This window comes from Pempheris klunzingeri, chromosome 1 (genome assembly GCF_042242105.1).
Source record: "Pempheris klunzingeri isolate RE-2024b chromosome 1, fPemKlu1.hap1, whole genome shotgun sequence".
NCBI lineage: Eukaryota > Metazoa > Chordata > Actinopteri > Acropomatiformes > Pempheridae > Pempheris > Pempheris klunzingeri.
In genome coordinates, this window is record NC_092012.1 from 23,462,445 (window position 1) to 23,484,557 (window position 22,113).

The following is a 22,113-nucleotide window of genomic DNA, read 5'->3' on the forward strand; positions in this document are numbered from 1 at the left end:
AACTATGTGACTTTATTCTCAGTCCAGGTTGCCATAACTCCACTAAATCTTCACATAGCAAATAGTTGTTTAAAGCCTTATTAAAGTAGTGAATGTTGTATAGAGATCCTTTGAGGTGATAGGGTGTAGATACACAATATTTTTAGTCTTCCCCTGGAGAAGAGCTTGATCACAGCAGTTGCCTCCCTGCCACAAAGATTGACAAGTTTAGTTTTATTCAACTTTTTCTTTAACTTTTTGTATATACTTCACCATGTTGTGCCCTCGTCGTATCAAATATGACAGAGACACACTGGTGAACATTGGTCTACTTCCAATTTCATCCACTTTGACTCCCGACACGTCCTGGCCCAGCGAGATCCTGCGAGGGGCCCACAGCAGCAGCAGCAGCAGCAGCAACGACAACAACAAAGGACGTGCCAATTTTCAAGTCAAATGTCACAAACGGCCTTAGTTTAGCGAGAGAACAGGAGAACCACCATTTGCTGTCTGGGCAGCTCATACTTGGTGAAGCGTGCTTCAAACTGCCCTGAGGTGTTTGTTTTAACATGATGAAAGGACACAATGATGAAATTTCAACTTGGCAGCTGAGGCAGAGTAGTTTTCAAGTCAAATGTCACAAACGGCCTTCGTTTAGCGAGAGAACAGGAGAACCACCATTTGCTGTCTGGGCAGCTCATACTTGGTGAAGCGTGCTTCAAACTGCCCTGAGGTGTTTGTTTTAACATTATGAAAGGACACAATAATGAAATTTCAACTTGGCAGCTGAGGCAGAGTAGTTTTCAAGTCAAATGTCACAAACGGCCTTAGTTTAGCGAGAGAAGAGGAAAACCACCATTTCAGTATTTGCTGTCTGGACATCAAATACTTGGTGAAGCGTGCTTCAAACTGCCCTGAGGTGTTTGTTTTAACATGATGAAAGGACACAATGAAGAAATTTCAACTTGGCAGCTGAGGCAGAGTAGTTTTCAAGTCAAATGTCACAAACGGCCTTAGTTTAGTGAGAAAAGCAAGAAAACCACCATTTCAGTATTTGCTGTCTGGGAAGAAATACTTGGTGAAGCGTGCTTCAAAGTGCCCTGAGGTGTTTGTTTTAACATGATGAAAGGACACAATGAAGCAATTTCTACTTGGCAGCTGAGGCAGAGTAGTTTTTGTTGTATACTCACTATACTCTTTGGTATTACAACTAATAATGAAGGAAGATGAGACCACGGAGAGTTGCACGTGTCGGGGTACTTTACTTTCTTAGCTTCAACTCAGGATGGATAACAATGACGTCAACACAACACAAGGGGGGTGTGACTATGTGTTAAAGGGATAACTCTGGGTATCAATACACAACAGTTTTCAAGTCAAATGTCACAAACGGCCTTAGTTTAGTGAGAGAAGAGGAAAACCACCATTTCAGTATTTGCTGTCTGGACAGCAAATACTTAGTGAAGCGTGCTTCAAACTTCCCTGAGATGTTTGTTTTAACATGATGAAAGGACACTGAAGAAATTTCAACTTGGCAGCTGAGGCAGAGTAGTTTTCAAGTCAAATGTCACAAACGGCCTTAGTTTAGTGAGAAAAGCTAGAAAACCACCATTTCAGTATTTGCTGTCTGGGAAGAAATACTTGGTGAAGTGTGCTTCAAAGTGCCCTGAGGTGTTTGTTTTAACATGATGAAAGGACACAATGAAGAAATTTCAACTTGGCAGCTGAGGCAGAGTAGTTTTCAAGTCAACTGTCACAAACGGCCTTAGTTTAGCGAGAGAAGAGGAAAACCACCATTTCAGAAGCGTGCTTCAAAGTGCCCTGAGGTGTTTGTTTAAACATGATGAAAGGACACAATGAAGAAATTTCAACTTGGAAGCTGAGGCAGAGTATTTTTCAAGTCAAATGTCACAAACGGCCTTAGTTTAGCGAGAGAAGAGGAAAATCACTATTTGCTGTCTGGGCAGCAAATACTTGGTGAAGCGTGCATCAAAGTGCCCTGAGGTGTTTGTTTTAACATGATGAAAGGACACAATGAAGAAATTTCAACTTGGCAACTGAGGCAGAGTAGTTTTCAAGTCAAGTGTCACAAACGGCCTTAGTTTAGTGAGAAAAGCAAGAAAACCACCATTTCAGTATTTGCTGTCTGGGCACCACCACCTCCTCTTGTCTCACAGCACCAACAGAAACCGTACCAAGCCAAAGGGTTCTGGAATGTTCTGGCATGTATGTATGCATGTATGTATGTATGTGTGTGTGTGTGTGTATGTGTGTGTGTGTGTGTGTGTGTGTGTGTGTGTGTGTGTGTATGTGTGTGTGTTTCATCCCGTCACTACCGTAACTGTATAGCAATAAACCACACACACACACACACACACACACACACACACACACACACAGACCAACAAGCCCACAGTCATATGTTCTGGAATGTTCTGGAAAGTCCCGTAACCTTCTGTACTAGGGCCACAGGACCTCCATTAGAGTACTCCATTAGAGTACTCATTAGAGTCTCTCTCTTCACAGACACACTGGGGTCCGATCCACCAATACCCAAGGCCGTTGTCCCTTTCGACAGTATATGCCGAGCAAACCTGCCAAATATGGGATCGAGTCGCGGGTGGCCTGTGATGCCAGATCCAGCTACGCTTGGAAAATGCAGGTTTACACGGGGAAGCATGCCAGTGCCGCCGCCAGTGGCACAGGAGGAGTAAAGGGACAGGGAGCGCGCGTGGTGCTCGAGGTGACGGAGGGCCTGATGGGTCACAACGTCACCTGCGTCAATTTCTTCACTTCCTACAAACTCGCGCAGCGGCTCCTCCGCGAGAGGAACAACACCATGCTCGGCACGATCAGAAAGAACAAACCCGAGCTCCCGGACGCCCTGCTCGCACTCCGAGGGAGACGGCTCCTCTCCTCCAAATTCGCCTTCACGCACGACACCGCGCTGGTGTCCTACCTGCCCAAGGACGTGCTGCTGCTCAGCACGCTCCACGCGCGGACAAGAAACCCTCCGTCATCCTGGACTACAACTCCAACAAAGGCGGCGTGGACAACCTGGACAAAGTTGTCGGCACCTACAGCTGCAGGAGGATGACCGCGTGTTGGCCCGTTGTCGTCTTCCACAACATTCTCGATGTGTCCTCCTACAACGCCTTCGTAATTTGGAGAGAGCTCAACCCCGACTGGATGACCAGCAGGCGCAACAAGAGGAGAGTGTTTCTCGAGCAACTGGGCAAGGCGCTCGTCGAATGGAGGGCTTGCCTGGATGCAGCACATAAAGAAAAAGAACACATTTTCAGGACTTGCATGACCTGTCATCTCAAGTTTCAAAAATGAAAGTGCAAAAGTAATCATCAACACTCTATAAGTACTTAGTCTCACTTTGTGTATGTAACTCATCATGTATTCTTTTATGAGCTTTTCATGGTCTTCGTTCAAGTAGATACACAAGGACTGGAGGATACATGCTCTTCGTTTGTGTATTGAGTCATCCTGATGGGAAAAAAAAGGAATCCATTTAGACAAAATATAACATTTAAGGCAGTAGTTTAAAGAAGGAACTCTGCAGTTGTGATAGCAAACTGCAAGTTTTACAGAAATTTTTAGCATTATTATTATGGTAGACTAGATCCCAACCTTTGTTTGGTGTCAAGGAGCCTAAAATTGATACACATCAGGCTGTTAGTTGTGTTAGTTGTAAGTTAATGTGTCTCTTCAGAGTAACCAACTGCAGGCCTCCCACTGAATAGGCAGCTAACGGGTAGTCATCAAGCAGTTCCCCATGCTCTATCAGAACCACCTCTCTCACATGTGACATATCAAGTTCAAAAGCTCTAAAGTGCTCTCTATACCAAGCAGAGAACCTTTTCACAATAAAATGTACCTTGCCTTGCAAAATACAAATCTGCATAATTTCAGCAAACTCGGGCAGACCAAATAATTGACCATGGACAATAATCATTCCTTTGTTGTATTTGATACCATTGTGTGACACACTGTTTGTGATATGGACATCAGTCTCATCTGGTAGTCTTTGCTTAATAGCAATTGCAACGTCTTGCGTTTTGGCCAGTGTGAGAGGAATGTTTTTAAAACAGTTGGTATGGCGAGCAATCTCTTTAGAGAAACTATGTTTTGCCTCAAATCTCAATGTCCATTTATGAACAAGAGGCCCAAAGAGGCGTATCAGAACAGTGTAGTGTTCCAAATAATGATGTTTAGGGAGAAGACGGCTTTCTGGGAAAAGTGCTTGGTATCTCTGGTGATGTTCACTGATTTTCCACTCAAGATATGAAATTGACTCATCAGAGTGGACAGGGGCTACGAAAAGCTCAACTATGTCCTTGAGATCCAAAAGAACATGCCATGCAGGTTCATCCTCAGGAACAAGTGGACCAATAATCAGAGGCAGCAATCGAAGAAGAGACCAGTTCTCATGTGCATTTCCACCAATGTTGTTTTTTGCTGAGAAAGTCTGGGGTATTGCATGGGGCCTGTTGGTTTTATCTCCCCATTTGTATTCAAAATTATGGATCAAATTGTTCAGTTTTTCTAAGGTGAAATATTTTTTACAGATCAAAATAGAAAAACAACGAGCAAGCTCCACAGGTATTATACCCTCAAACAGATCATGCGCTTAATCTGGAGGGTATCCTGCAGTGACATGAAAATGGGTAGGATTCTTAGTCAAAACACAATCCCTTTTAACTCCACAGCATACACTCTGTGTTTCCAGTACATGCTTCAAATGAGCTTCATGAAGTTGCTACGTTCGACGCTCAAAAACACCAGCAGTCAATGACTGAATTTCTGATTTCTTAGCTGTGCAGAATCTACAGATGTATTCAGCAGAAAAACTTTCCACAAAACCTGCCAGCCCGTGACCACCTAGGTTGTCAGCTACTACACAACTAACAGTCCCTTTTATAGACTCATTCAACTGACTGATGAACACCCCACGTTGCTCCAAAATGACGAGATCTTTCTAAAGTAGATCCAACACTTGTTCAAACCCAAATGTCCTCACATCTTCACTTTTACAAAGCACAGCCAAATAAATGGATGACAGAGCAGAATGAGAGCCAGGAGGCAAATTCCCCAAGACCCAATATACACCACAAAGCTTATGCTTTTTGCGTGACTTCCCAAGAGGATTACAAATCTCGAACTCGTCAATATAAAGTCTTATGGTTTGAGATTATGGTAATCTCAATTCTCCAACAGCTAGAAAACTATTTTTTTTATAATGCTCACCATCTCGAAAAGACCTGTAAGCACGCTGATCACCATGCAATTCCTCTCTATTTTCTTGAGCTATTTGTTCGTCAATCACTTTATCCAGTAATGTTTTGTGACTTAATATTTCCTGCAAGAACTGTAACAAAGGAATGTACTGAAATGGCTGTCTTTGGTCTGCAGATAAAAAATACTCAACTGGCTCAATAACCCTAAAATTTTGCTTGTAGTATTCTTTTCTTTTGTAAGAAGTGGCAAGAGGGCCACACTTTCCCAATATTTTAGCTACAGGATTAGAAACACACACAGAATTGGCAAGTTCTTCAATGACAGCCTGACCAATATGGAGGTTATGGCTTTTGAAAATTTCAGTAACTGTATGCTTTGTGACAGGTGCACAAGCTGAACTCAATAAAAAATGCAACTCTTCCAATAACTCATCAACTCTTCTTGCTGGAATATGAAAAATATGTTCCAATTTCAACAATATTAATGCTATTTTCTGCTCAGTTACTTCTGGCAGGTTTTCAACAGCACCATCATTTTCTGATGATGATTCATTTTCAACTTCATCACATGACACATCTGCAGAACAGCCAGCCCTCACAATATCAGAGGTATCTGACCCTCGAACCAGGTCCACAAATCTAACTACACTGGCTTTAAAATCTTTAAGTGTGTGTGGATGATGCTTCCTCTTTTTGTGTGTGTAAAAAGTACTGTAAACATTTGTTTTGAAAGGACAACCAAAAAACACACAATTAACCGTCTCGTTACTTCGCAGGTGTGTTCCAATATGAACAAAAAAATCTCTCTCAAAGGCTAGTTCAGCACATTCACATAACTCACATTTAAACGTCACTGAGTTAGAGGCTGTCTGTGTAAGCTGAGAAGAATGAGCTTTATGGACATGGGTGGCAAGTCCACTCAATGTCTTGAATGTGCATGGACAATTTACATATATGCACACATAATGTTGGCCTCGTCCGTAATGGTGGTGTAGTCTGTAATGTTTAATTAGTTTGTACCCACTACTCTCCCTGGTTGTACAATGTTTGCACTGCCACATACAGGTCACTGAAAGAAGAAGAAAGAAAAACATTAGCAAATGATGAAATGAAATAGGAATGCTCAATACAAAGACCCAACAGACTGGTCGGTGAGGGGCAACTAATCTAATAATGATGGTATTTTTGTATATTGTTATTTAATTTTAGTATTTTTTTAAATAGACAACATTGTCTGAGTTCATTGTCAATTCTTTCAAGTCTAGTTTTTCTTTTAAGTAAACTTTGATATTTTTTTAACACCTAAACAATAATGTTACAAATATATTACCTTACCATTTAATGTAGAGGAGGTGCATACAAATCTTCAGAGCATGGGGGCACTGCTTATTTTTGAGATGTATTTCTGGAGGAAAAAGACATTTTTGAAAAATTAGTCCAAACATTGTTTTTAAAAGAACAAATACAACAGGACAAATGTCTGTAGTGTCTGATATGTGCCTTTAGTGAGTATAAATACGAATGTGGTGTTTGGTATGTGCCTTTAGGGCATATGATGTTGGTAGTGGTCAGTGTTTCTCTGTTTTGGATCTGTGATCGATTATCTGGAGACGGAGAGACTGGGAATTGCTTGACCTGGCCAGGGGAGATCTGACCTTTGCTCCCCCTTACTAGATACTGGGGGATGGTGTCCTTCTAATATATCCTTGTACCCCTAAAACAAAGAATAGAACTGTTATATGGATGAAAACCAGATGTTGGGATGTATGGTCAAAGGGGGTATAAGAAGTGACCAGAGAGGTGGCTCGAGGAAGATGAGGACAGAGAGACAGCAGATTCGGCCGGGGGTTACACTGTCTGTTCCTACAATTGGCTGAACGTTTTCCCAGGCCTCCATGGTGCCTGTTAGACAACTGACCTTTTTGCAATAAACCTATTTTATTCACTAAGTCATTGTCAGCGGAAGTTTCCTTTCATCAACTGCATATCATCATCATCAGAGAAGATACGACAAATTTGGCGTCACGAACAGGATTCGCAGATGTGGCTCTGATTGCTGACAGAATTCAGTTGATCAACTCCTGCTCCATACGACGTCGGGTGAGTGTTTTCTCACTAAGTGGGGTACTGGTTGGTTCTTTGAGGCTGTTATGCTGCTGGCTGCACTGTCTACTTATCTGTGTGGACGATGATGTGTTGATGTTGAGAGTGATATTCCGTCTAAATTGGGGTAAAAAGGGGAATTAAGATAGAGTTAGAGAAATAGAAGTTGAAGCTACAGAAGTAAAGAAGATAGAGATAAAGAAGCAAGGATTACGAAGATAGAGATAAAGAAGTAAAGAAGTTAAAAGTTGAAGTTAAAGAAGTAAAGGAGAAATAAGAGTTGAAGAAGTTAAAGAGTTAAAGAGAAAAGAGAAGTAAAAGTTGAAGTAAAAGTGTAGAATAGCAGAACTAGTAACGATAAAGTAAGCTAAATAACCATGCAAGATTAATGAAGACAGGGCCCACATCTTCTTAACGGTAAGACATGTGTAAATTAGATACTGAAGTGAAAGTTGGCTTTGAGAGATAGTCGAATTGGTATAAGGAAAAGAGGAAATAAATAGCTCTGGGCCCAGAGGAATTGGCAAAATATAAAGAGAGATAAGAAGAGGTAAAAAGGGAAGATAAGAGAAATAAAGAGATAAGAGAAATAAAGAGAAAAGAAGAGATGAAATAGAGAAGAGAATAGATGAAATAAAGAGAAGAGGTAAAAGAGAAGATATAGGCCTAAGAGAAGAGATAGAAAATAAAGTTGAGAAAAGTGAAATAAGGGCTGAAAGAGCCCAGAAGTGAATGGTGCTCATGGAGCATGCATAGTGAAGACATTTGTTAAAGTGAAAATTGTTTTGAAGAAGTTTGGCCAAAGTGAGAAATTATCAAGAAGATAGAGGAAAATTAGTCGACTTTAAAATGTAGGATTGAGAGCTCTGGGTATTTCTTGGGGATTGATGTTGGTCTGTTGAGGAGTTTTGTCTGTTGGATATCCTGTGAGTGTGTGTGTGGGTGTTGAGTGGTGCTGCAGCTGTGTGTGAAAAGTTTGGCAATGTTTTTGGCTGTGTAATTGATATGTGTGTAATGGATTGTTAGTAAATAGATATAGATATGGTGTGAATGACTATAGGAGAGGTTAGTAATGTATAAGAAAGATATATTTTTGTTTCATTAATGATAAAAATTATGAGCCCTCTCATAAAGGGACATTTTATATAATTGATAAATGAGTATGAGCCTCATAAAAGGACATTTGTAAATCCTATGAGCCTCATAAGAGGATGTTTGTAAAACACATGAGCCTTATGTATAAGAGGACTTAATATAATAATAACACATGAGCCTATGCTGAGTCTGGAGAGACCAGTGAGGACGTTTGGGTATATAAAAATGAAAAAATATAAATATAAGAAGTAAAATAAAGGAAAGGAAAGAATTACTGAGAAAGTGTGTCAATGCTGAGGAAATATTCTGATATTACAGATAGGAGTAGTGGAAGATTTTGGTTGACAGGGAGGTTAGAAAGAGAAAGAGGATGATGATGGTTTAAAAAGGGAATGCAGTTTTTCTTTGTCTTTTCTTGTGGTCTGCTAATGTGTGTGAATATGTCTGAGTGCAGACTGCATTTTGAGGAGAATCTATCTGCTTGAAAGAGCATGTGGGTTTACTCAAAATAGGAGAAAAAGAGGGGTTTAACTGTTAGAGGACAAAGTTTGTATCTTGGTTGTTGAAGAGGAGGTTTTTTCTAGTTTTTGTGAGTGTACTTTGCTTTTGACTCTGTGTCTCATTAGACTGGGTCTGTCTGGCCCTCAGGCAGTTTGAGCTAGATGTTCACTCTCTGATGGTCAGAGTAGACTGGAAGTTGTGGTTAAGTTTAAGAGGCGGAGCAAGGGGTGTTACCTAATTTTTGAAGGCCATTTAGTTTGCTTCTTTTAGAAGGAGGAGTGGCAAGAGAGCCTTCCCCTTTGTTTGTTCTTTTCTCTCTGTGGAAGATAGAGAGATGAAGAAATAGGAGAAGAAACTTAAGGCCATATTAGATTGAAGATTGATTACATATTCACTTAAGTAGAATGAGTATACACTCTCTAAAGTGTTATGTTACTGATACATTAATAGAATGGTGTCTGTTAATAGTTGCTGTCCAAACAGAAACTTTTATGAGAAGATATGTTACATTAGCATACAATAACCTAAATGTTGACAGATAATGTGTGTACAACAGGGGAGAACACTTCTGACGGTGATTTACAGATATCAAGGGTTGCAGATGATACTGAATTGATTTGGTGCAATTTATCCACAAACTCTTTTAAAGTAATTGCAAGTATCCACCTGCATATTTTGATCAGATTGCTGGCGTTTGCTCAAATGTGCTCAAATAGCTGAGAGTTGTTGATGTGGGTTTCATTGTCTGAGCATGATCTAATTTGATTTAAGAAGAGTCAGGTAAAAATAGTTTAATCAACTATGGATAGTAAACGTTCTAAAGCAATAACCCCAATTGAAGTAGTGCAGAAGAATAATCCACTCATTAAGAGTATCACAAAGATGTCAGAAAAATGGAGTAAGCGTTGGCCTGATATTGATCAACCTTGGCCAGTGGAAGGGACTCTTAATCCGGATGTCATTAAAACAATGCAAGTTCTTGTATCTACATACAAGGCAGGGCAAAAGAAAGGTAGGAAGGGACAGAAACGCAAGGAGAAGAGAAAGAGAGAGCTTGGCATTCTGCAATTGTTTTACAATGAGGGACAGAAATGGTTGCAAGCTATAAAGGAAAGAAGGGAAAGAGGTATAGAAGAAATAGAAAAGAATACAAGGTAAACAGAAAAGTTAGTGGCAAAGGTTAATGCACCCTTCTCACATACAGCCCCAGTAAAGAGGCCTCCACCTTATGAGGAGAAGGTGAAGTTTGCTAATGTTTATCCTCAGCTTCCAGTGATTAGCCAGGAGGGTAATTATTACATTGAAAATGAGGATGAGCAAGTGATAGAGATGGGAAGAGCTAAGACAACTATAAAAACGTACCCAAGCTCTAAAAGCAAACAGAAGAAGGCATATTTAGAAGGTTTGAGTGGAGTGAGATTCAGAAGAATGGAAATGGGAGAAGAAAGTAGGGAAGATTCAGATGGAGCTGTTGGTGGATACGTCCCAGCAATCAAGCGGTTATTGGTTACAGCAGAAAGAAGAGGTTGTAGATCACAGAGGAGGATGACTGCAGGAAGGAATGACACTGATGAGAGCGATAATGGAGACAGTAATGAGGACCTGGATATCGAGGGCACTTCGTATTTCTTTCCAGCAGCATCTAGTACTGGGAGAGATGATGAAAGACAGCAGGCTTTAAGAGAGGTTAAGGATACTATGGATAGATGTCTTTTGGACCTGGAAGAATCTACCTGTATGGAAAGTCGGAAAAGCCTGGAGAATCAATTACAGGAGCTGCAGACAATAGAGAAAAAATTAAGGAAGAAAAAGTCTCCAAAATCAGGTGTTTTGGGGTATGCCTTACGTCCAAGAAAGGGACAGGAATCCGATAAGATGTGTCCAGTGATTGTTCAAGGTCAGAATCTGGAGTATAGGCCTTGGAAGAATACAGATATGTCAGACATTCTTGAAAAATTGCCCATTCTTCAAGATGGAGCACATCCTTGGATTTCGAAGTTGGAGGAAGTTTTGATAGGAACGCAGCCTGCTATGGGAGACATCAAGAGACTTTTGGCTAATCTTCTTGGAGTCTCAGCTATGGAAGAGATCTTGCAGAGGGCAGGACTTAATCGTTATGTGAGGACTGCTGTGAATGATCCAGAGTTGTTTGCTGCAAGCAGAGGCCGAGTGTGGAGAGCATTGAAAGATACATTTCCGACAAATGTACACCCTGATAATATTCTTATTGAGCCACTGGGGCCACAGGAGAACCCGAGGGCCTATGTGTCAAGAGCTCATCAGGTGTGGAGGAATATTACAGGACGAGACCCAGATGCAAACCAAATGGAGCAGTCAATTTTGCGAGCGAAGTTGCAACAAGGGCTGCCTCTGCCTGTGAGGAGTAAGCTTGCTGAAGTGGTTGATCTTGGGAGTATGACGAAAGGCGTCTACATAGATCATATAGCACATCAAGTTGAGCTATGTAGGAAAAAGGAAGATGACCAGAAAAAACAGGACCAGGAAACTCTTAGGAAGCTTAATCAAATGCAACTGGAAGACAACAAAAAGAAGGAGCAGTCTCAACCAGAGTAAAGATTATGACAACCACAGCAGGGATAGATTTAGTTTCAGTAGTGGAAGTTCAGGGAAGTAAGTTTGTTTTTGAGAAAGTGGAAGGAAGGAATAAGAAAGTGTAAGAAAGGAATAAGTAAGTAAGACAGAAGTATGTATGTTGGCAGAAGGAAAGAGGGTAATAGTATATATAGGAGTTGCATATGTTGTGGAAAAAGTGAGCATTTCAGAAAACAGAGGGTTCTTCTATGTAGTATTATGCTCAGATAATGAAATTGTTGCATGCAATGATGGAACTGAAGGAAACAGCTATAGCTAAGAGTGTAACTCACAAAAAGGGCATGTCAAAGGTCACACAGGGCAATAAAGTGACTGATGAAGCTGCAAAAGCAGTTACAGGAGCAGATGGACTGGATGAGGTGCTATTGAAGATTCTACTGGTCTGTGGTGAAAGCATGAAGGCTGATGGTACCATCAACAGATCTGCTAAGTTTGATGATCCAGGAAGCAAATGAGCTAACTCATGTTGCAAGGGCAGTTAGGAGAAGGATTACAAAAGAGTATGGATTTTGGACACTGTAGTTGCTTGAGCAGATAGATGAGGTCATAAGTAGGTATCATCAGACAAGGGTAAAGAGTTTGTGAATAAAATTGGAAGAATAATTTGGATAAATCTGGGAGAATAATTTGGATAAAATGGTGTGAATAATTTTTCAAAATTTGGAAATTAAATAGTGTTTAGCAGTTGTGTATCATCTGCAACGGAAGGTTTTTTGTGATAAAATGAAGGGACTGTTGAAAAATCATATTAAGATCTTAAGATCTGTCAACATATAGGTTTAAACTGGAAAGGGAATAAATTGGAAACATAAAATTGGAAAATGGAAACATAAATTGGAATATGGTGAAATCATGAGAATGAAGTGACAACATATTGCTGTATTTGATGTATGTGCAAAAGATACTGGTTGTTGTTTTCTTTCTTCTCAGGACAATAGCTGAGAAAAAACTATGAGGGTAACTGCTTGTCCAGGGATCCCTACTGCATAAAATGGACTCAAACAATCACAAATGGACAGTGACCATGGATGGGGACCCTGAACAAGAACATGTAATAAATTTGGATGATGGAGATCATGGAGAGGATGTTTAACAGTTTGATATGTGGTTTTTTATACAATTAACAGTAGGATTTTGTTTTATTGTATTATGATCTGTGATATCAATAGCTACTTTGTATGTTATTATGAGATTAGAAATGACGTTTGAATGATCGTATATAATGTCTGGAGTTCGTCTAACTATATAAGTAAATACTTGAATGTTTCGTTGTTGTGGGAACTACTTTGTGTAGGATGTTCTGTTATGATGTGAATACAGTGGGACCTCAGATGTTTTTTTGTTTTAACGTCCAGGGAAAGTATTGGTTAGGTAGGGAAAGGTCCATTGAATGGTGCGATGGGTCGACCAGCCGGACTCTGGACATATTTTGATTTTGTTTCTGAGTTTCCATGTGTATTTGCTTTCATTTGTTCCTGCACTATCATCAAAACCCTTCTTTTTTCATTTTTCAATTGGCTTGGAGTACCTTATGTAGTCGCCTAGGGCAGAGGGACTGTGGAGAGAGTTTTCCTGTCTAAAGTGTTTGAAGGATGTTATCAGTAAGATGGCTGCCTGATGGGTTTTTCGCTCTCACACTCCAACAAAATTATTATATTGCTAAGGTTATGCTGTAATAAGTGCATACGGAAGGGAATGTTTAAGCAATCTGTGAGTGACATCAGGTAACTCATATACAATAATTTACAGATATGACTGTGTTACCTTACTTTTCTTTTTCGAGACTCTTGTTAAGTCTCGAAGGGGGGAAATATGTAGTGTCTGATATGTGCCTTTAGTGAGTATAAATATGAATGTGGTGTTTGGTATGTGCCTTTAGGGCATATGATGTTGGTAGTGGTCAGTGTTTCTCTGTTTTGGATCTGTGATCGATTATCTGGACACGGAGAGACTGGGAATTGCTTGACCTGGCCAGGGGAGATCTGACCTTTGCTCCCCCTTACTAGATACTGGGGGATGGTGTCCTTCTAATATATCCTTGTACCCCTAAAACAAAGAATAGAACTGTTATATGGATGAAAACCAGATGTTGGGATGTATGGTCAAAGGGGGTATAAGAAGTGACCAGAGAGGTGGCTCGAGGAAGACGAGGACAGAGAGACAGCAGATTCGGCCGGGGGTTACACTGTCTGTTCCTACAATTGGCTGAACGTTTTCCCAGGCCTCCATGGTGCCTGTTAGACAACTGACCTTTTTGCAATAAACCTATTTTATTCACTAAGTCGTTGTCAGCGGAAGTTTCCTTTCATCAACTGCATATCATCATCATCAGAGAAGATACGACATGTCTCTATTATGAGTAGGTGCTACAATATTCTTTATATTATAAAGGAATAAATGAATGCACTACATATGGAATTTTTTTCAATGAAATTGAAAAAAGAGAACTTCTAAACAAATCTGTGTGACAAACGAAGTGGCCAAAACATGATTTACCACAGTTGCAACTATGTCCAGTCACTCCCCCGTTCCCCCATTCTCTCTCACACGCGCGCACTCGCACAAACACGCACACACACGTGAATCTGTCATGGCGGAGCAGCTCATGTTTACCTGGCTGCAAGTTAGTTTTGATGCAACGGGCGGGTCAGGCAGCAGTTTCCACACAGAGCACGAAAATTGCACTTTTCAAAGATTAAACAACCGACAACTAAAAAATATGGCAGTATCAGTGACATGAGTGAAGCTAATTCATCCAGTTTTTTTTTTAAATCCATGTTCAACAGACATGAATGAACCATTTAATGAACATAAACACTCTTAATTCATTTAAGGTGAACATAGTTCTAGTTTATTGAACAAACACATGCCCTAGTTCCTTTTATTTGAGTGTGCATGTTGTTATATATTTTTATTAGTAGTATTATTATTAGTAGTGGTATTATTGTTATTATTCTGATTATTATAAGACTCTGGACTCACCTGGTGCAGTAATTTACCTCTGTGTAATAATTTGTAATTTTTTTTTTTTTTTTATTCATACTTTTATATATTTATATTTTACTTTGTGTTTGAATTTTATTCTTATTCTTATTCTTTTGAAGCTGTGTGTAACAAAAAGCAATTTCCCCCTGGGGATTATTAAAGTAATTCTGATTCTGATTCTGATTCTGATTTAAGCTTATTTTGGACACAGGAGGTGAATTGTGTTTCCAGGGACTGATAGACTTACATTTTTGCCCAGAAAACACTCAGAATAGTTAAGATGATGAATACATTAGTTGGATGAAGTTTCTCCAGCTAATTTCTCCAGCTGTTGCCATGGCGCTGTAGAAATGGCAGCCTCTCCAGTTGCTGAGTGTTTGTTTGTTTTTGTTTTTTTTCCCTTTTCTTCTATCTAATGTTTATTTTTTGACTTTAAAATGCCATCAGGAGTCGGTCATCTTGTTTACTCAAGAGAGGAATTACTGGCCTTAGAGACAATGGCAAAAGCTGGAGCACGACACAATATACCGGCAGAACTGAGGAGAAGTTACAGAGGCTGCAAGGCTGGTGCTAAGCTAAAGGCTAAGCTGGCAGACAAACGGAGGCGTTTCAAACCATCGATCCCCACCATCATAATGGGAAATATTAACTCGCTACCAAACAAGATTGACGAGCTGTCTGCACTCAACAATCAGCGGATTTACAGAGAGAGCAGCTTGTACATCTTCACAGAGACGTGGCTAACTCAACTGATACCAGACGCTAATGTGGACCTGCCGGGCTTTACTGCAGTGAGAGCCGACAGAGACGCTAACGCTTGCGGGAAACGAGTTGAAAAAGAGTTGGGGGGATAATCATATGTATTAACAACCTCTGGTGTAGCCCGGGACATGTCACTGCGAAAAAAAGGTCTTGTGTTGTAAAGATTTGGAACTGTTAGCCGTTAGTCTGTGGCCATACTATCTACCGAGGGAGTTCAGTCACGTGATCGCACTCTGTGTTTACATCCCTCCGAGCGCCGATGCCACCATAGCCTGTGAGAAGATCCACACAGTGACAGCAAGGCTACAGACACAACACCCTGAGGCGTTCATTATCATCTCTGGGGATTATAATCATGCCGCCCTGGACTCCACCTTGACTACCTTCCATCAGGTTGTGGACTGTCCCACGAGGAATAACAGGACAATTGATCTACTGTACACCAATGTGAAGGATGCATACAGAGCCAACCCCCTTCCACCTCTGGGAAAGTCCAATCATAACCTGATCCACCTACAGTCACAATACACTCCCCTGGTGCAAAGACAGTCTACTACAACACGCTCTATCAGGAAGTGGTCTCCTGAAGTGGAGGACGCCCTGAGAGACTACTTTGAAGCCACGGACTGGGATGTGCTGCTGAAAGCACATGGTGAGGACATAGAGGGGCAGACACACTGTCTGACGGATTACTTAAATTTCTGTTTGGACGTGGACCCTCCCCTGTTAAGACTGTACACTGCTACCCGAATAATAAACCCTGTGTGACTCAAGAGGTCAAAGCTGTTCTTAACAGGAAGAAGGTGGCTTTCAGGAGCAAGGACGGAGAGGCAATAAAATCAACACAGCGGAAGGTGAAACAATGTCTGAAGGAGGCAAAGGAAAACTACAGGAGGAAGGTGGAACAGATGCTGAGTGAGAGTCGCATGAGGGATGTCTCGGGTGGTGTCAATACTATCACAGGCCTCAAGACAAAGTCTGTAACAACAGTAAGGGGGACAGTGGAGGAGGCAAACAAACTCAACAACTTTTTCAACCGTTTTGACCAGCCCCCCATCCCCCCACCCTCACTGCAGCCCTCCCTCCCCCCAATGCACCCCTCCCCCAACAACAATGCTGTCATCCCCGTCATCCCATCCTCCTCTCCCCTCTTCTTCTCCCCTCTCCCCTCCCCACAGCCTCTTCCCTGTATAACTTCAGACCAGGTCAGGGGAGAAGTGAGGAAGCTTCGCCCCAGGAAAGCAGCAGGCCCAGGCAAGGTGTCCCCCCCGGCTGCTTAAGGTCTGTGCTGCTGAACTGGGTGAGCCACTCCAGCAGGTCTTCAACCTTAGCCTTCAGCTAGGGAAAGTGCCCTCCTTATGGAAAACATCCTGTATCGTTCCAGTTCCAAAAAAGAACCGGCCCAGTGAGCTGAATGACTATAGACCGGTGGCACTCACATCACAGCTGATGAAGACACTGGAGCGACTCGTCCTTAACCTCCTCAGGCCCCAAGTGCAGCATGCCCAGGATCCCCTACAGTTTGCCTCCCGGGCAGCTGTTGGTGTAGATGATGCCATCCTCTATCTCCTACATTGCACCATCCATCGCACTCCTGGATAAGGAAAGTGGCTCAGTGAGGATCCTTTTTCTGGACTTCTCTAGTGCATTCAATACCATCCAGCCCCTTATGCTGCAGGACAAACTGTTGGGAATGCACGTGGACCCCTGCCTGGTGTCCTGGATCTCGGACTACCTTACTGATAGGCCGCTGTTAGATCTTTTTTTCGTCCGGTTCTTATATTGGCAGCTCAAGAACTCAACGGAGGTTTTCAGTCTGGTCTCACAAGCAGTTTATTCTGGTCACAGGTAAAGTACTCGCAGCGCTGGGCTCATGACGGACCCCGAGGGGCCGGTCAGAGGAGCCCCCTCTGGTGTGTCCTGTTCCGTCTCTGTCCCGTCTCTGTTCCCAAACATCTCATGTTTAAATGCTTGTTGGATATCATAAAGTACGTAACCATTTCTGATTAACTGTTTAGGTTCATGCGTCACAGATAGCACGTTCCTGTAGTGATGTTATGGTAATCTAACAGTTGGATGTTGGTTGCAAGGCGTGTATCTATAATCAAACTTCAGAATATGTTTTGCACAACAAAAGCACTACAATCAAGGTCTGTCTGGTACATTCTGTCTATCTGCTAAACAATACAGGAGAAGCCACGTCTGTGGAGGTCAGATTGACATATTCTGTTCACTCTCATGAGGAGAGAGTAACTTTATTTGAGAAAGCCTGAAACATTCTATGGTCATATTAAATTCTAATTCAACAATTCCCCTTTTGACATGATTTTATCATGTCAATCCAATAAGAAGTAGGAATGTTGTGTGTATTGTACTGTATTCTTCAGCAGCGAGTCGTCTAGCAGGGCCCCAATCTGCAAACAACCAACCACATCAGAAAGCAGCACAATTACATGGGAGACTTGTCGGCATCCCTTTTTGGTATACCATCAATATACAATATGTAGGAAAGGCAGTGCAGATTAATGTGACCTATATGTGGGCAAATATGTGTAAGCTGATCTTCAATTGCAGTTAATAGCAGCAAGCAGTCTTCCTTGCACAGTGCATGTGGAAATTTCTAAACAAAGTGATTAAACCATGTATCTAGGCAGCAAGCAAAACCTTTCTTCCAGGAGAAAACATCTTTGTACCAGGAACAGAACCTCCTTCCCAGGAGTGTATAACCCTCACATCTCAACTGGTAACAACTCTATGAAAAGCACAATAAGCAACAATATCTATAAGTATCACGCCTCTAATTGTGTGGATAGCTATATATGGGTATGTATTAAACGTTAGCAGTTTATGGTGTGTGCAGCCAAGGGCGGGATCCTCTTCATCCTGAGAGAGAAATCTGTGGAAGAGCTTCATTAGAATAGTGGAGTAATTAATAAAGAGGTGGTGGAAATTTATCATTGATGGAAGCTGTAATACATTTTAGACAGAGGTGCCTGATGCAAGGAGTACAGCCACAATCACAGGGTTAGTGAAAGAGTTACTGCAACCACAGACTAGATAAAGATAGAGCTAATCAGTGTTTTTCATGTGCCAAATGTTTTATCAAATAAAGTACAAACACCACCTCTTTCTGCTAAAAAGGTCGTTTTTGTAGTATATCAGAGTGGACTTAGTTAATCATGTCCACATTTTTGTTTATAGTGACCCATCAGTAGAGGAATTATTCAAAACCAGTGGCTAACATGTCGGCTAATTTATATTGATCAGGCACACCTCTGAGAATGTCAATTGCATCTATGTGGGTGTGTGAGTTCTAGTAAAGGTTAAATGTACTTCTCTGGGTGTGATAGTGGTGGTGGGAAGTCGTCCCCAAGATCAGGGTCAGTAGTAGAGTCTTAGGTCAGGTGTAGAGGTTCTTAAGTCAGTCTGAACCTCAGTCAACGTCCTGTCTTTTTAGGCCTTGTGTCAGGGAACAGTGGGTCTCATGGATCCAGTCATTCAGTTTGTCTGTCAGTCCTCTCTTTAGTGTGAGGCAGCCTTTGCTACCATGTGGGGTCCCTCCCAAGGGGGTGGGAACCAATTGAGCTTGTTGACCTCTCTTAAGGTCCAGTCCTTTATCTCTCCATGCTTGTTTTTATCATTTATTCATTCGCTTTAACATAGTGAAATATTGTATGCGTATCTGTACAGAATCAATGAATGGCACAGTGCCCCGTGCCCAAGTGTGGACCTAATCAAGAAGCTTCCACACAGACTCTTACCAGTCTTAGTGCTTGATCGGTAGGGTTTCCCCCAGTCTCACCACTCGTTTTAATTCACAGTAATTCTGAAACGCCCAAACCAAATTGTCCCCTTACTAATCCATTGCCCCTACAGAGCTGCTTGTTGACCTGGATCAGGTGTTGGGATCCCCAATCAGTAATGACTGATCAATGCCAAACACCTCATTCAGTTAAAACATCATCCAAGCAGAGGGGTTCAGCAACAAAGAAGAGAGTTACTCTGTAGTTCTTTAATGTTCTACACACACAATTCCCTCTGTGACTTGTCAGCAGGGGTTATGTGAATCATTTGTTTGTAGGGGTTGTACCCTACTGTTGTCCTTGCTGCCATATCTGACAGCTTCGGTGAATGGCTTAATGCCCGAGTGAGGACCCAAACAAGAAGCTTCTACACCGATTCTATTAGTCTGTGCGCTTGTTTGCTGGGGGTTCTCCCAGTCTTATCACTCGTTTTAATTCACAGTGACTCTGAGACATCTTAGTTTATGTGTCCCGTTATTCAGTTACAATATCATCCAGGCAGGAAACTGCCCACATTGTCATGGAAAATAACAAACCTGTCCCTGTGTCCTTGTTTGTTTATTATTTTCATTTTATTTACTTATTTATTTATTTTTATTTTTTTATTTATTTATTTATTTATTTTTATTTTATTTATTTTTTTAAATTCCTCACTCTCATCAGTGGCATCACTCTCATCAGTGGCATCGCGGCATCGCTCATCAGCGGCATCGCCCTTGCGGCATCGGTAGCTACCCGGAAAATATATACACTTATATACAGTGAGAGAAAAGCAAAATGTCCTGCTCTAAAATTTTGGGAGACAACTCTCAATGGTTATTTACCCAGTGAGTTCTATGTCCCTTATCAGGTCAGATTAGCTGTGCTTGGACACTTATTCTCTTTTCCCTCACATGAGACTATGTGATTTTGCACTTTACATGTGACCAAACAATATTTCAATGCAATTCTGTTGTATTCAGCTTGATTAAAATTTTAGCGGTTGGAGGGACAACATTATTCAGACAACTTTGATTTAAATGTAGCCAATATGCAGAAATTCTATCTCAAAAGGTTTTCTGCTTACCATTATCTCAGGCGCGCCTTGTAGTTGTCTGAAAAAGTTTTCTCTCCAATCCCTCCGGGGGTCCTCAACAGGACACCATCTCAGAGTCTGCCAATCCGGGTCACGGCACCAAATTGTTCGAAACTTTTTTTTCGTCCGGTTCTTATATTGGCAGCTCAAGAACTCAACGGAGGTTTTCAGTCTGGTCTCACAAGTAGTTTATTCTGGTCACAGGTCACAGGTAAAGTACTCGCAGCGCTGGGCTCATGACGGACCCCGAGGGGCCGGTCAGAGGAGCCCCCTCTGGTGTGTCCTGTTCCGTCTCTGTCCCGTCTCTGTTCCCAAACATCTCATGTTTAAATGCTTGTTGGATATCATAAAGTACGTAACCATTTCTGATTAACTGTTTAGGTTCGTGCGTCACAGATAGCACGTTCCTGTAGTGATGTTATGGTAATCTAACAGTTGGATGTTGGTTGCAAGGCGTATATCTATAATCAAACTTCAGAATATGTTTTGCACAACAAAAGCACTACAATCAAGGTCTGTCTGGTACATTCTGTCTATCTGCTTCACTAAACAATACAGGAGAAGCCACGTCTGTGGAGGTCAGATTGACATATTCTGTTCACTCTCATGAGGAGAGAGTAACTTTATTTGAGAAGGCCTGAAACATTCTATGGTCATATTAAATTCTAATTCAACACCGCAGTATGTCTGGATGAAGGACATCACATCTGACACTGGTCAGCAGCATGGGAGCACCTCAGGGGACGGTGCTGGCCTCCCTTCTCTTCACCTTATACACCTCAGACTTCTTCTACAGCTCGGAACTGTGGAATATCCAGAAGTTTGCCGATGACACAGCCATCATGGGGTGTATTAGGGATGAAAGAGAGGATGAGTACAGAGTCTGGTAAAAGACTTTGTTGCCTGGAGTGACAAAAGACACCTACAGCTCAACACCTCAAAGACTAAAGAGCTAGTCATAGACTTTGGGAAGTCCAGACCACGTCCACGTCCAGTGTCAATCAAGGGCGACGAGGTCGACATTGTAGGCAACGATAAGTACCTCAGGGCGTGGCTGGACAACAAGCTGGACTGGTCATGCAATACAGACCACCTGTACAAGAGGGGACAGGGTAAGCTGTACTTTCTGAGGAGGCTGAGATCATTTAACATCTGCAGGGAACTCCTGTGGATGTTCTACCAGACTGTGGTCGCCAGTGTTCTCTTTTATGCTGTGGTGTGCTGGGGGTGGCAGGGCATCAAAGAAGGACACCAATAGGCTGGATAAACTGATCAAGTGAGCTGGCTCTGTGGTCGGCATGAAGCTGGACTCTCTGGTGACAGTTGCAGAGAGGAGATCGTTGGACAAACTACTGACCATCATGGATGATGTCAGTCACCCTCTGCACACTGTCATCAGCGCACAGAGAAGCCTTATCAGTAACAGACTGCTCCTCCCCAGATGCAAAACAAATAGACTGAAAGACTCCTTTGTCCCCCGAGCCATTTGTTAGAAACTTTTTCGTCCGGTTCTTATATTGGCAGCTCAAGAACTCAACGGAGGTTTTCAGTCTGGTCTCACAAGCAGTTTATTCTGGTCACAGGTCACAGGTAAAGTACTCGCAGCGCTGGGCTCATGACGGACCCAGAGGGGCCGGTCAGAGGAGCCCCCTCTGGTGTGTCCTGTTCCATCTCTGTCCCGTCTCTGTTCCCAAATGTTTAAATGCTTGTTGGATATCATAAAGTACGTAACCATTTCTGATTAACTGTTTAGGTTCGTGCGTCACAGCTGATGAAGACACTGGAGCGACTCGTCCTTAACCTCCTCAGGCCCCAAGTGCAGCATGCCCAGGATCCCCTACAGTTTGCCTCCCGGGCAGCTGTTGGTGTAGATGATGCCATCCTCTATCTCCTACATTGCACCATCCATCGCACTCCTGGATAAGGAAAGTGGCTCAGTGAGGATCCTTTT

General features: G+C 42.0%; 1 pseudogene; it reads left to right on the forward strand.

The window, feature by feature from the left end:
- The first annotated feature begins 253 nt into the window (after positions 1–253).
- LOC139202928 (piggyBac transposable element-derived protein 4-like) lies at positions 254–3,318 on the forward strand (annotated as a pseudogene).
- The last annotated feature ends 18,795 nt before the right edge of the window (positions 3,319–22,113 follow it).